This window comes from Topomyia yanbarensis, chromosome 3 (genome assembly GCF_030247195.1).
Source record: "Topomyia yanbarensis strain Yona2022 chromosome 3, ASM3024719v1, whole genome shotgun sequence".
NCBI classification, from domain to species: Eukaryota; Metazoa; Arthropoda; class Insecta; order Diptera; family Culicidae; genus Topomyia; species Topomyia yanbarensis.
Window position 1 is genome coordinate 394982103 of NC_080672.1, and position 15440 is coordinate 394997542.

Genomic DNA, 15440 nt, shown 5'->3' on the forward strand with positions numbered 1-15440 from the left:
CAATAACTACCGTTTTACACCACCGATTTCGTCCGGGTTTTTTCAATAGCGATCATTGTTACTATTTATAGCTGGTATCAGCTTGATAATCCTAAAAAAATACGAAAAACAGTTTCGCCTCTAAACTGCTAGCAAAAAAAGTATCGCTCTGTTTGTTTGCATTGAACGTGGAGGGAGAAACTTTAAGTAAACAAACAAAAAATCAGTTTCGCCCGTTGTATTTTTTGCTGTAGTTTAAGAAAGCAATATCGTAGAATCCAAATTTTTAGGTTAATTTGTTGCGTTTCAAAGCCCTCATTCGCATGTATGAAAAAAGCCTTATGTTTACATTTGTAAGTATCGCCCTTTTCACAAAAAAGCGTTGAAATGAAATCGCACTTCCTGATATCACGCTATCTCTGAAGTTCCAAATTTTACTTCGACATCGACTTTTTCTAAAGGAAACTTCCTAGTAGTATCCTTGATTTGAATTATTATCGCTAATCCTAATGTCACAGAACAAATAAAAACCTCTCGAAAACGAACCGTTTGGGAAAATCATCATCATTACTGGAATTTTCATTTTCACGAAACTTTTCGATAACCTTCCGTCACTTGCGTTAATGCACTGGGTGCACAGTGCTCTGAAAATCTAGCGAAATCGTCTTAGGGCACCAGCGGGTCTAATTCAGAGTTATCTGCGCGGCGAGCTAAATCTGTAAAGAATACTTAAAATTAATTTCTATTCCATAATTTTCAGTTCAGCAATTCGAGAAATCGTGCTCACCGCAAGCCATGAAAAATAGACTACGTTGTGAAGCGGTCACTATTTATTAAAGAATCACGGTTAAATAAAAAATTAAACTATTAAAAAATTTCAAATAGTTTATAATTTTCACAAACTTATTAGGAAAGATTGTTTAATAAGCTTTCCTAATATTGTGTAGGAAAAAGCTGAAAATTTCAGTATTTTTTCTATCTGCAACATATAAACCCTTGAGTATACCAATTAATTGGTATACGAATTGGAATAGGTTCGCCAAATTTTGGAAGAAGTCTATAAAATAACCCCTTGAAAACTCCCTAAAAATTGTTGTAGTTCGATGCGATAAAAAAAATCCCCAAAAATGAAATGTACCTATTAATGTGAAACACAGCGAATAATACATACAATAAAGACCCATTTTATCAGTCTCATGGTGTATTTTAGGCTGACAAAATGGGGACATTGACTAAATCGGGCAATTTTTGTTCTTTATAATAAACTGAAGCTGTTAAAATATTCTTCTCGTCCCTTTGTTGTAGTCTGATAACTATTTCTGATTATGATGATCTTTTTATTTTCGCATATTTCGCATATCTTCGTGATAAGGAAAACATGCTCCAGAAAGGATTTACTCGAATTCAGTCTTGTTCGTCTGCTAGAGCCCATCAAACATATGTTCATATTTGGCTGATAAAATCGGGGTTTCAATGTGTTATAATAGATATTCAGCATTCGAAGAAGTTTCTTTTGAACGAGTGTAGAACGACTTTGTTTCTACTTACTTGAAATCAGCGGCGTAGCCAGAAATTCGGTTAGGTGAAAATCGATCATACTGTCCAAACGGCATAATTCCGAAACCGTGATTTTTGAAGTTTTAAAATTATGCAGAATTATTTTTCAGAAAATAGTAACAGAGTTCATGAATAAAATTCACCATACATACTTCTTGGACGATATACCGCCAAAATTATTTTATCAAATGATGCGCTGTTTAACGTTTGTAAAACTCATCGAAGATACTAAACCTCCGAAATTGGCGGTTTCAAAATGATGTTAACTTGACCTTAAATTACTGTTTTTGAACATTTGACCTATACATACAATTGGTCATACAACAAAAATCAAATGCTCATCAAAATCGATCAGAACCTGCTAGAGTCGAATGGAAATCGTCATTTTTCATAAATTTCTCTACATTCGGAAAGTGTTATCCTCGTTATTAATCATATTACGTTTTCGTCTCAACTCGACGCATTCCAAAAATATAAACCTGTTTTAATCCACCTAGTGGTGCAATTGTGCTTGTCCCATTTGTCCAGACTACGATTCCATGGCTGGTTATGTTCAATACAATGGTGGAAATGAATATTACATGTTCAGTACGATATGCACATACATACAATGGATCGACAGCCACGATCTTGAGATACTATGTGATACTGAAACATCGCTTGAAACCAGCGGCGGATCATGGAAAAAGATCCGGGAGGTCCGGGTTCTGCCGGACTTGTTAAAATTTTTTGAACTAGTTTTAATTTTAAAGTAGCAACCCCTCACTGCATACTCCCTCCGGGCCGGTATGATTGACGATTTTTAGAGTGATTGCATAACCTTTCTATATGAGAAAGGCAAAAATGTACCAAAGTCCAAAAAAGTCAATTTTTGTCAAACATCTCAATGTTTCATGCATTTTAAATTCATTTGGCATCAAAAATACAAATTTGATCTTGAAAATTTTTCCTTTCAGTTTATATGGGAATTTGCTGTGTAATTGCACTCTTCAACTCGTAACTCCGGAACCGGAAGTCCAGTCAATAAAAAATTCAATTGCAGCCGATGGGAAGGTTGTACCTTTCATTTGAGACCAACTTTGTGCAAATCGATCCAGCCTTCTCTGATTAACAGAGGTCATATTTTTTCCACATACACACATACGTACACACACAGACATTTTCCGATCTCGACGAACTGAGTCGATTGGCATATGACACTTGGCCCTCCGGGTCGGGATTAGATTGACGAATTTTAGAGTGTTTGAAAAAGGCAAAAACATTTTTAGCAAATGTTGAAAGTTATCCTTTTTTTTGGTGAGCAGTTCTATGTTTCATAGACATTAAATCAATTTTAACTTCGCTTACTATTAAATAAAGACCCTTATTACAGTACATCTCTACAAAAACGAGCTCAATTTGAAAATAAATCTGAGGATTATGATTGATTACAGAACTCTGGAATTTTCTATTGGAATGTTTTCAGGCAGGAATTTGATATTGATGCTATTAGACAACTGTGAAATCAAGACTACTAGATCAATTACATATCAAGACCCCATTCCGACAATTTATCAAAAGTCCTCATGATGTTTACAACAACAGGTAATCAATCTACGGATCAGATAATTGTTATTGTAATATTGAATTAAATCAGTCAGCATCAATAAATTTTCAACTTCAATCCAATTCTTTTTTGTGTGGTGGGGGGGGGGGGGGAGTTGTATGGTGTTAAACCCCAAAACCTTCTCTTGGCTACGCCGTTGCTTGGAGTTATTTACTTCGCTTTTCATTTTCCGATATGTTTCAGATCGATCCGATGGTCATAAGTTAGAAAAATTGCAGTCAGAAGGTTCGCACAAATGAACATTTTTGTACTGATAAGTTATCAAGTTCCTTCCAGACAACTTGGAAGTGTTCGGTGATTATTTCTAGCGGTTGTAGATAGTAAAATGAAATACAAAATTCGTTTTATCGAAATAATGTTTAGCTTATTTCAATGGATTATTACTATATTGAACAATAAATAGGCGACAAAGAGTAATCAACAAACAACAAGCCATAACTTTTAAAGTATTCAAAATAGATATTTAAAGTCTTTAGCAAAGTTATTCGCAAAAGTAAGAGCTACAAATTTGCTGAAGGCATCATTTCGATATAATCACTTCCAAGAAAATTTGTGAAAATATCTCACTCATAGGGGGATTAATCAGCAAAAGCACAATAACAAAAGAAAGGGCATATTGCCTCCATTATATTCTCCGAAGATACTATTGACCTAAAATAAGCCGTTTTGGCGTTAATAATAGATTACATGTTTTTGGTCATATTTCTGGCAATGGGAAATGATAAAAATCTTTCGTCCGCATTTAATGTTAAATATCTCTTTTGATAATAGTCCGATTTCAACAATCCATAGCTTGTTCGAAAGGTATTCGTTGAAGCTGTCGAAAAACATATAAATTGTTAATCTATATTGTCAATTTCGACAGATAATTCAAAAAAACTGCAAAAAATGCCATTTTTACGCATTCAAACATTCATATCTTGGAAACTAAACATCAGAATCAAAAACAAATTAATAGCGTTCATACTGTTTTTTAGTTCTTTCATTTAAAATTAGTTTGGATAAGATCGGTTCAGCCATTGCTGAGAAACACGAATGAGAATTTGTCCGTTACATACACACACACACACACAGACATTGTCCCAAATCGTCGAGCTGAGTAGATTGGTATATAAGACTCGGCCCTCCGGGCCTCGGAAAAAATCTTGAAAGTTTGAGCGAATTCTATACATTTCTTTTATAAGAAATGTAAAAAGTTATAAAAATATAACAATTTTTTTAAGGAACACCCTAAAGCTTACATTGGGATTTCTCTTGCAATGGAAAGTATAAAAGCTAGAGTTTACATATCTTCTGCAAATTTGATCAAAATGTTTTGCTCTACAACTTCCTCGAAGACACTCAAGCTCTATCTCAATTTTAAATAAAGTTGAAATTAGAACCACCTTAGCTTCTGTTTTTAACAAAAAGAAGAGCCTTGCCAAGTACAACAACTTTGCCAAACATAGTGCGAGGATAAGTCATTTAAATTTAGCAAAAAGTTAAATTTTCGGCTAAATTTCCATTCGGGACCACTGTGCACTGTTCTTGATATAAAGGTTTGGCATTCGGTATTGCCTGCACTGATGGCGCTTGAATCTAACGTGTAACGGTGAGTCTTAGTGACTTGGTGTCTTCGACAAAGTTGTTTATCTAGAAATAGAAACTATTTCAGTCTATACCCTGCTATACATTCGTTAATTCTGTCTTAAGCGAAATTATGGTTATGTTCAAGAAATACTACGAAAGCTTGTTGATAAAATACATAATTATAAAATATCGAATTTAATACCTACATTAATTAATTTAATGTTTTTTTTCCATTTTTTCTTTTTCAGGTATGCTTTGGAAGAAATCTGAAGAATTTCAAATAATTAAAGAAGAAAGGTTAAAATAACCTGCTAGATGACTAGAAATATTTGTTGGGTTACTATTAACAGTTTTGGATTTATTGTGCGCTGCTTTGTCTAAAATGAGTCCACAGAAAATGGTAAGTAAGAGGCAACACCAATCTGGCCCTTTTTAAAACCTCTACCGTATGATACCCAGGCCAAGTTGATCCTTCATCTATCTAACGAAGGGCGACGATTTATCCCAACTTTGTGCCTGGAGTTCGCTTCAAAAAAGCGATGCGTGTATAGTTTATTATTCAGTTGTTCAATTACTCTTCGAGTAAACGGTTACTTGAAGAAATAGGACTTGTTCAGTTTTTGAGTTTTTTTAACTGTGGGCAGCCGGCTACCGAGAGTAACTTATGTTTTCTAAACATTGGCAATATAAACTGCATAAGCCGGCCATATTGCCTAGAAAAGCTACACTCAGGTTTTTTCTACGTGGTTTTTTGCGCGGTTTTTTACGAGGTTTTTTTACGTGGGTTTTCCAATTAACGCTGTATTTTTTACGCGGATTTTCCAATTAACACGGTTTTTGCAAAAAATAGTCCTTTTGAATGCATAAGACTTCGATGATTATCGGAAAGATGGAAGAGACGGGTCTGGAAGACTCCTTATGGCCCGCACCCCAACAATATGGGTATTTTCGGAATGGATGTGATGAGTAGCTGCCAGAAATTGACTTACGACGCCATTTTGAAATCCAAGATGGCGACTTCCGGTTTAGCGAAATTCGCTATAACCCAATCAATATGGGTACTTTCGGAATTGTCTTGACAAGCAGATGCTAAAAATTTATGTTTGACGCCATTTTGAAATCCAAGATGGCCACTTCCTGTTTAGCGGAAATTCTCTACTACCCATGCAATATGGGTATTGTCGGAATGGTCTTGAAGAGTAGGTGCCACAAATTTATGTTTGACCCCATGTTGAAATTCAAGGTGGGGACGTTCGGTTTAGCGAAGTTTGCTATAACCCAATCAATATGGGTATTTTCAGAATGGTCTTGACGAGTAAGAGACAAAGGTCGATGTTTGACGCCATTCTGAATTCCAAGATGGCTACTTCCGGGTTAGCCACCTTCACTATAATCCAGTCAATATGAGTGTTCTCGCAATGATCTTAACGAGTAGGTTCAAAAGATTGATTTTTGACGGAATTATGAAATCCAAGATGGCGATTTCCGATTTAGCGAAATTTGCTGAAACCCAATCAATAAGGGGAATTTTTGGAAGTTGAAGTTGTAGAACAAATAGTTTTAATTAAACAGTTGAATTTAAGCAACGCGTTTAATTTGAATCAATTCAAACCCCCAACTCACACCACATACGTCTCTTTCTTCTCTCTCTTCCATTCTCACCGCACTCTTCTGGTTGAACGCATAAAAATATTTTGCGTTTTGCTGGGTTATGATTATATCTTATATTTGAGGATGTTTTGGATGATTTCCCAGATTTTTCATGCGGAAATTTCGGTGAACCGAAAGACCCTCGGCATGATACTGTACCTTGATGTGATCCGGGGGCTTTTCCACTAAAGCAGTATTACAGTGATAATATCGCAGAAACTTGGGATACGATTATTTTCTTTTTAGTTAAGCTACATTGTGATCAATTTTAGTACTTAACTAGGCGACCTTTATTATCCACTGCCATTGTCAAATAATATAAAATGTGGATTTAGGGCCCAATTCTCTCTGCAGGCACCCTTCTTTTATTGCTATATTTACAATTAGATCCATGCTAACACTCACTAACACAAATTGCTTATTCTCCCATATACACTAACAATCTCTCATTCCAAACGTAATAACGTGGCCTTCGCGATAACACAAACCTGGTCAGAAATACGAACGCCCGCGATCTCGCCAATATTCAAACACCCCAATTGATTAGGTGAACGTTGGAACCTAAGAACCTAAGCTCGCGCAATCATGTCTCCGCCCTTGATCCTAGCAGCCCAAATTCATGCCTTTAGTTGGACCAATAGAAATTAAAAACTAGACAAGACGTCCACGCGCGAACATGCGAATTATAAAAATAATGTGCCCACGCGAAGTTACATACATATTAGCACACGCGACAAAAACGTCCACATACAAACGTTCGAGTCCTTCGCGATCATCCACGCACGACAACACCCACGATCTCGTAAAAAGTTTAACACCCCGGTGACTAAGTGAATGGTTTAGCACATATAAATTAACAATCCCGGTCTCTCTCGAACCTCCAAATGCCCGTGTTCGCGCGATCATGAATCGGTTTCGTCCGGAATCCCCTATTCTCGGCCCTAGTAGCATAAGTCCAGGTGGACCAATCAAAAATATAATGCTCATATCCACTAAACTACATAAAAATCGAATGTATACACACAAAGTCACATACACGCGACAAACAAATATAAAAATGCTTGAGCCCTTCGCGACCATCCACGCAACCTATACCTGCGCTCTTCCAGACATTATAACATCCCGGTGATAATATGAACGTCTCAGTAGGGACCATTCATAAATTACGTAACGCAAAAATTGCCCAAAATTGACTCCCCTCTCCCCCCATGTAACAAATTGTCACAAATTTCTTCATCCCCCCCTCCCCTGTTACGTAACAAATTCCTAGAAAATTTTTTTTTTCTTCGGTGAAAACATGTTACGTAACGATCTAGCTAACTCCCCCTCCCCCCTATGTCACAACATGTCACAACTTGTTGTACCCCCTCCCCCCCTAAAAGCGTTACGTAATTTATGAATGGTCCCGTACTTATAATCACTCAAACGCAGTCTCAAGCGTGAACCTACAGTCCCCCGCCCTCGCGTGATCATGATTCGTTCACGTCCGGAAGTCTCTATCCTCGATTCCAGAAGTCTAGGTCCATGCCTTCAATTGAATCAATTTAAAAGAAAGCTCTCATATACACTGAACAACACGGTCCATTGCGACATGACCGGGAAATCTAGTGATATGGAGTAACTCACTCCCTGTCAGAATGTGATCCGTACACCGAAAACTAAATATCAGAATGACGGTCCGCGTGGCACATACACACGAGCACACGCGACAAACACGTCAACAAACGATACTTCAGCTCTTCGCGATCATCTACGCACACCTACATTCGCGATCGCAACACTCCGGTAAAAACGTGAACGTTCTAGTACTTACGAAGTTACAAACGCGGTCTCAAACGCTTGCGGGTGCGCGCGATCATGAATCGGTCCCGTCCGGAACCGCACACGAAAATTTAAGTATCAGATTCACGGTCCGCGCGCGATCATTCTAGAATACACGCGAATATGCGAAAGCAAACGGCATTTATATAAAATTTAAGCACGCGAAGCTACATACACATTAGCACACGCGACATACAAAGGCACACGCGATCGAACACGTTAACGTACAAATGCGCGAGCTCTTTGCGATGATACACGCGATAGCGAGTCCCTACGCCCGCACATACCTGAACCGTACAATCAATATCACATTCAGAATCACGGCCCGCTACAATTGGCCTAAAGCAGTGTTTTAGTGGGCGACATTGCCTGTCTCGTCTGCAAAATGTAATATGTGATTCTGACGGGGAGCCCTTCCGAGAACCTAGCTCTACAGCTCCAGTAGGATAACTCTCAAAAAAAAGATAGATCAAGAAAAGTCGACAATGTACTGACTTATGGACGGACATACTAAATGACTTAACATTACGCTCAACAAACCTTTCATACCCTTCCTCGTCCATCATCCCTTCTTCTCTTATTGAGTGCATGTCGTCCGCATGGACCAGCTCAGCCATTACCCAAACTATCCACCTGACCCGTACCAGGACTGACTTAACTATAACTGTTCCACCTGGTTTCGAAGAAAAAAAATTCGGTGAACCGAAAGTCACCATCCACAATTTTAAAATGACGCCAAACATCGACGTTTGTCTCCTACTCGTCAAAACCATTCCGAAAATACTCATATTGATTGAGTTGTAGAGAATCTCGCTAAGCCGGAGGTCGCCATCTTGGATTTGAAAATGGCGTCAAAATTAATTTTTCATGGAATACCTTGCGGGGAAGGTGCAGATTTATTTATTTATTAATTTATGGTACCTACACGTCAAGACCATTCTGAAAATATCCACATTGATTGGGTTATAGCGATTTCCGCTAAACCGGAAGTCGCCATCTTGGATTTCAAAATGGCGTCAAAAATCCATTTCTGGCATCTACTCTTCAAGACCATTCCGAAAATATCCATATTGATTGGGTTATAGCGAATTTCGCTAACTGGAAGTCGCCATCTTTGATTTCAAAATGGCATCAAAAATCAATTTCTGGCAGCTATTCGTCAAGTCCATTTCGAAAATACCCATATTGCTGAGGTGCGGGCCATAAGGAGTCCAGAACCGTCTCTTCCATCTTTCCGAAAATCTACTAAGACTTTTGCATTCAAAAGAACTTAAAATATTTTTTTGCAAAAACCGTGTTAATTACGAAATCCGCGCATTCTATGTTCTTTGCATTTAAAAGGACTTAGAATTTTTTTCAGGAAAAATTTTAACTCTTGCATTTAAAAGGCCTTAGAATATTTTTGGAAAAATCGTGTTAATTGAGAAATCCGTGCAAAAAAAACTTCCAAAAATATTCTAAGTCTTTTGCTGAGGGTTTTCTTTTTCGTGGATTTTCGAATTAACGTGGTTTTTCTTTACGTGGATTTTCGAATTAACGCGGTTTTTTTTTGCGCGGATTTTCCAATTAACGCGGTTCTTACGTGGATTTTCCAATTTACGCGGTACGTATCTCCCCTACACCGAAAGCATTTGAGCCGATTTTGTTTTGCCAACTCTGTAAAATATTTACGAGGTTAGAAGCTTCCACATAATAACACATAGTATGGAGAAAAAATGAAATTCTTCAAGGATACTATTTCTTTTCTTTATATCAGATTGTGAGTAATGCTAACTGGTACAACGATTTTGGAGGGGTTAAAATAATCGAAAGAACTTATAATAGTGCCATTCTACTAATGTCGCTCGCTATTAGTAAATAGCGAGCGACATTAGTAGAATGGCAATATTATTTGATAAATTAATTAACGACTTAGTGGAATGTCATTATTATTAACCCACTTAAGGTACCCTCCGACTCTAACTGTGCTTAAACCGGGCAAATACAGTATTCACAGTTTTGTAAAAATTGAAGAACAGCTCATGATTTAAAGATGGACAGATACACATTTGTTTTCCCAGACTTTCAATAAACACGTCAATCTTGTGGCAAGCATTACATTAGTTTTACTAAATTATAAAAAATATATTACCAGTGAAATAATAATCATTTGAATACCTTTTGGCTCCGTACCATTGCAGAAAATCAACTAGGCGACCTATAACGCCTCGTAAGTGCTCTGTTTACGATACTACATCGACCAGCAGTTAGTCTTCTTCACCGCAAACGGACTTCGAACCCAAGTGAATATTTTGCCATATTTTGCAATATTTTGCTTCACTTGCCAAAAACACATAGATACGCTACTGATTAGATAATTTTTCTTAGTCGAACGATGTCGGGAGAATGCTTACCCACTTTCGTCATTTTGCTATCGTCGAACCGGGTCCATAAAAAGGTGTTGATAAATCTTCAGTGCGAAACGAGAGTTGTGATAAGGTTTAAATCAATATGCTGAGAATGAACAGCTAGTAACTTTGTTTGCGATTTTTAATGTAATCATTTTAACATTAGGATGCTTCACAAGATTTAGGCCATAAACATGTCGAGATTGAGGATGTATTTTACAATATCGGAACGTCTATACGATCTGTTAAAATGCTCCGTTCGTAGATTAAAACTTGTGTGTTGCTGACATCACTTCTCAAACGTGGTGTGGTGGATTCAGCACTCTCACCAACACACGCAAACTTTTCTGCACATACTCTGTTTCGCGCGCCGTACGTGTCGCGTGGTGATAATGAAATTTTTTTTCACCACTCGGAGGGGGAGTCTGGTGCTCTCGACTTAAGGTTGCACAGAGAAAGCGCAAAATTCGCAAACGAAAAAAGCAGTTTTTTTCCACACCGTATGTCAGATCTTCATAAAAATCAATCAGCGTATGTAGAATGTTGTTACAGTACTGCTGATTGATTTTTATGAAGATCTGACATACGGTGTGGAAAAAAACTGCTTTTTTCGTTTGCGAATTTTGCGCTTTCTCTGTGCAACCTTAACGCGTGGTGATCCCGGTTCAAGTTCCAACTCTCTTCATATCGCTCACGCGAGGTAACCGCAGAGATTCCCTTCCGCCATCCCGGTACAACGGTGTGGGTAAACTTGTTTGTGGCCGCATAGTCGTCGTAGTTGTATGTATAATCGTAATCGGAGAGACCGCGCCGCGTGTGGATAAACGCGAGAAACGATGCTCCGACGTCAGAGCCGAAAAACTTTTCCCTCCACCGCTGCTGCGCCTTGTGCCCGTCCCGCGTTGTTTCGGCCTCGCGGAGACCAGCAGCTAAATGTCCCCTACCGGGTGCCTCCGGTCCGATCCGATCCGATCTTATTCTCTTGTTTTGCATCGTGTAGAGGAGCAGCAGAGCTATCTGATCGGTTTGTTTGTGATACGTTTGTGCCTCTCCTTAGCTGGCTGAGCCATGTGTAGTAAATACAGGCCTTGCCCGGAGCGGGTGAGCTGGTAAGGCGGTGGTGGGTCGCGGACTGCCTCGCCGGGTGACCTGGGTTGACTTGAGTTTTGTGTTCTCTTACTGGCTCACAGGGACTGGTGGCGGGCGGTGGCGGACAAAGTGGGGCAAGTAAGCTGCTACCGACCGACGATGACTATGTTGTTGTTTTCCTGCTGCATCACAAGTCTCATGCCACGACCGCTCACACTACACAAGGCGATATAGTTTCGAGATTTTGGCAAAAGAACAACCGAATATCTTGATCCTCATGTGTATGTTACGATAATGGCTCGCGGGTGGCGCGGTTGGTCGGTTGGCTGGCGGCTGAGATGAGTCGGGAGAGGAAAGACGTGCTTCTTTGCGGTGTGTCCGTGTGAGATCAATTTCAGTTCGAGCGAAGGCGAAAGAATCAAAACACATTAGGGCGTTGAGTGGGGTGCGTTTAGTAAACTTTTATCTTTCTAATCAGATTAGTTTCCGTGGTTTTTGTTATGATTTGTTACGTCCCATTAGATCTAGGCTTATTGGTTTGTGTTAAGAGGTGAATTTCAATCGTCTCCAAACTGGACTGACCAGTTATGCAACTCGGAGACGGAAAAGCTTTAGTGTGTTCAGTCGTGTTTAATTGGGTTATATTAGATTCGGTTCAGTCACGTGGATTCTTCGGGGAATAAAAATTTGACGGAAAGACCCACTTTACAGTCCTCAATTAGTATCATCAACGAGACTATCATAAATCTGATACAGATATACCTCGATAGTACCTTCAATAGTGCTACATTCTGTCTCAATAGTACGTACACCTACTAGTAGCATTTTTTTAAATAATTTTATAAATTTCAAGAAATTGGTAGTAATTTTTGGGAAGTATTTAAGATGATTTCTAAGACTCTCGGCTCAATCCCATAATATTCATGTAAGTTCAGCAAGTTTCAAAGATTTTTTATGTGGGACTGCAGAGTACATCTATGGGCTTAAGGAAAGCTCTTTGAATTTCAAGAAAGGAGAACCAACGAATTAAAAAAGTACAGAATTCAGGAAGATTCCTCACAGACCCCAGTATAAACTGAGATAATTAATATTGTTTGCAGATTGTTTCCAGCTTCCGAATCATTCTTCGAATCTCAGCAAAGTTATGCGAACTTCAGAGTTTATAAAAAATAAGCGGCTTGAGCGATATCTTTAAAATCTCTGGGTAGTTCTAGATTATTCTTCGAAATACTGGAATGTTCCAAAAACTTCTACGATTTTTCTGAAAGTCACTTCGACTTCAAGAAAATTATATCGAATTTGAAGAAAATTCTATGAAAGTGTTGTTGTACGAATTCCTGAAAAGTGTTTCGAATTTCAAGAATGCTATGTCAACTTTGTGAAGTCTAACGAAATTCAGCAAATTTTAGGAGCGACATATCACTATAGCAAATTTAAAGAAAGTCTTACAAACTGGAAGGAAGTTGAATTCTGGAGTAGCTTTCCGATTTTCAGATAATATGTTCGGTCTCCTGAAAAGTTTTTAGGACGACAACGATTCGAAAATGATATGAAACAATATTTTCAGTACTTTTAATCTATTTCATCATTTAATCTCATCAGAATCCGAGACGAACTCTAGTTCTGCGTGATGTCCCACAAGAAAAAGAATTCTGATTAAGCTGAAGAGAATTAATGAAATCGAAACATGGTTTACCTTAGCAATCCAATGAATTATGTGTTGTACTATTATATATTCCTTCTTTATGGGTAAATATTTAAATAATATAGTGAAGACCCGATTTTATCAGCACCCGATTTTATCTACTTCCAATTTTATCAGCTTTTTGACCCGATTTTATCAGCTTCATATGTAAATTGATAGTTGGTAGTTTGATGAGCTCTAGTAGACGAACCAAATTGAATTCGAGTAAATCCTTTCTTGAGCATATTTTTCTTATCTTAGAGATCCGAAACATGCAAAAAAAATTGTTTTTAAACTTTGCTCTGTCAGACCCCCTTAGGGGAAGTTTAAGCTAAATAATCAGGAAAGGCTATGAGGCTATATCGAGGGACTAAAGAAGAATATTTGAAGAGCTTCGGTTTCTTAAAAAGAAAGAAAAATGTATGTCCCGGTTTTATTAGCCTAAAATCCACCAAGGGGCTGATGAAAACGGGTCTTCGCTGTAATTATTTTTTCTCCACTTAGGAGAAATATGGCATGTTAAGCCAGACCAAGTTTCTATTTCATTAATTCTTCCCTAATAACAATTGAGGTTTTATGGTAGTTTTATAGCTATTCATGAAACTTAAATTGCACTTGTAGCGTGCTATAAAACTTCAAATGTTACTTGGGTTATCAGGTTGATCAGAACTGCTTTTCTTGCGGGATATCACGCAGGAAACGCAAATAGTGTTTTCATTTTTTGAAGCTAGTGTGAATCCAGCGCTAACTTAGTCCTGTCACTAAGTCGGATTCTGATAACACGATTTCGAAACACAAATTCCATAACTAATTTAGCTAAATTTCACGAATTCTAGGTGATACTGTGTTGACACGGATCAGACGAGATTTAACAATTTAAAAATCACCGTGCGGCTTCAGTACAAAAGAACAATGGATGCTCGTAGTGCGCACAATGAAACATCCTTCTTTCATGAAATAACGTTTTTTATAGTGTGAATTTTCGGCTTTTACGATCTTGAAATAAAAACTGCTGTTGTATACTGCCCGACGTTTCAGCTACCGGTTATGGCCTTTTTCAAGGGAAACTACTGTGTATTAAGTGTAGGTGCTCATTAACCTTTTTATGCCCAACTTTTTTCTAGCGCATGTAGGGTTTCAAAAATATTTTTTCTTGAAAACAGTGAGGTCAAGCAACACGAAAAGCCTTTTTGGTAATTGTCTAGTTTAGAGACTTTAGTGATAGAGGTCCAATTTTAATTTTAAATTACCGCCTTTTTCATAAAGATAGGTGCTTTCCTCGCAGTGCTAGAAGCTGCTCAATTTTTACCTTCCAATACTCAATACAATTCTCCTAAAATATTCACAATAGTCGAATTGCGTGGAAAACTTAGCCAAAGACAGTCTAAATTGATAGGATTTATCAGTTTCCAATAATATTGCAACATAACGAAGATATTTGAAAAAATTATTTTCAGTCGACAACGTAAACTGTCTCTGGCAGCACTGCTTCATCGAAATCCAATCAGACTAATTACAATAACTTTAGTTCTAGAACTGATCCTTGTAACTGCTAACACTCAAATGAAAGGCAATATCCAAGTAACCAATAAGCATTAAAACGTAGCCTAATATCTGCTTTAGATCTACATGTACAGCTGTCTTAAAAGCCGTGAAGCCCTAAATACTGACATAATGCTGGTATTATGCCAGAAAAGGCGAAATATAGTGCTATTACTGTGCAGAGATTGACAGCTCGTTTCTGCAGTACTAATGGTATTATATAGCACCAGCGCACAAATATCAAATTTGAAAGCCTTACATTGGCACTACTAATGTTATTTAAAAGCTTCAGTTGGCTGTCATTGTCCGCCATGGTTCTAAAAGCATTTCTCATGTTTCCTTTCGGTATGACGAACAAAAAGGAAAAAAATTAAAAATAAAATGTTCTGTTTAAAACCGTAATTGACGTAATTGCATTGTAATGGATATCCTTAATGGGGTTTTTGTTCTCACATGATATGAAATGTTTTACGAAAATTACCTTATAGTAAGTCTCGAACTGAGGTACCTTGCCTCGTCCTTCACGGTAAGTGCACTGCGTTTGCTCCATGGACTA

General features: G+C 37.9%; 1 protein-coding gene across 18 annotated transcripts in view; it reads left to right on the plus strand.

Moving 5' to 3' along the window:
• The window catches only part of LOC131690525 (myocyte-specific enhancer factor 2), a 334753-nt gene that overhangs the window by 62862 nt on the left and 256451 nt on the right, over positions 1-15440 (plus strand). Inside the window, exon 2 of one of the 18 annotated variants that reach the window (XM_058976370.1) lies at positions 4960-5111. The exons of the other annotated variants lie outside the window; for them this stretch is intronic. The gene's annotated coding sequence lies outside the window, so the exon portion shown is untranslated. The remainder of the gene's footprint in view (positions 1-4959; positions 5112-15440) is intronic. 18 annotated transcript variants of the gene reach the window in all.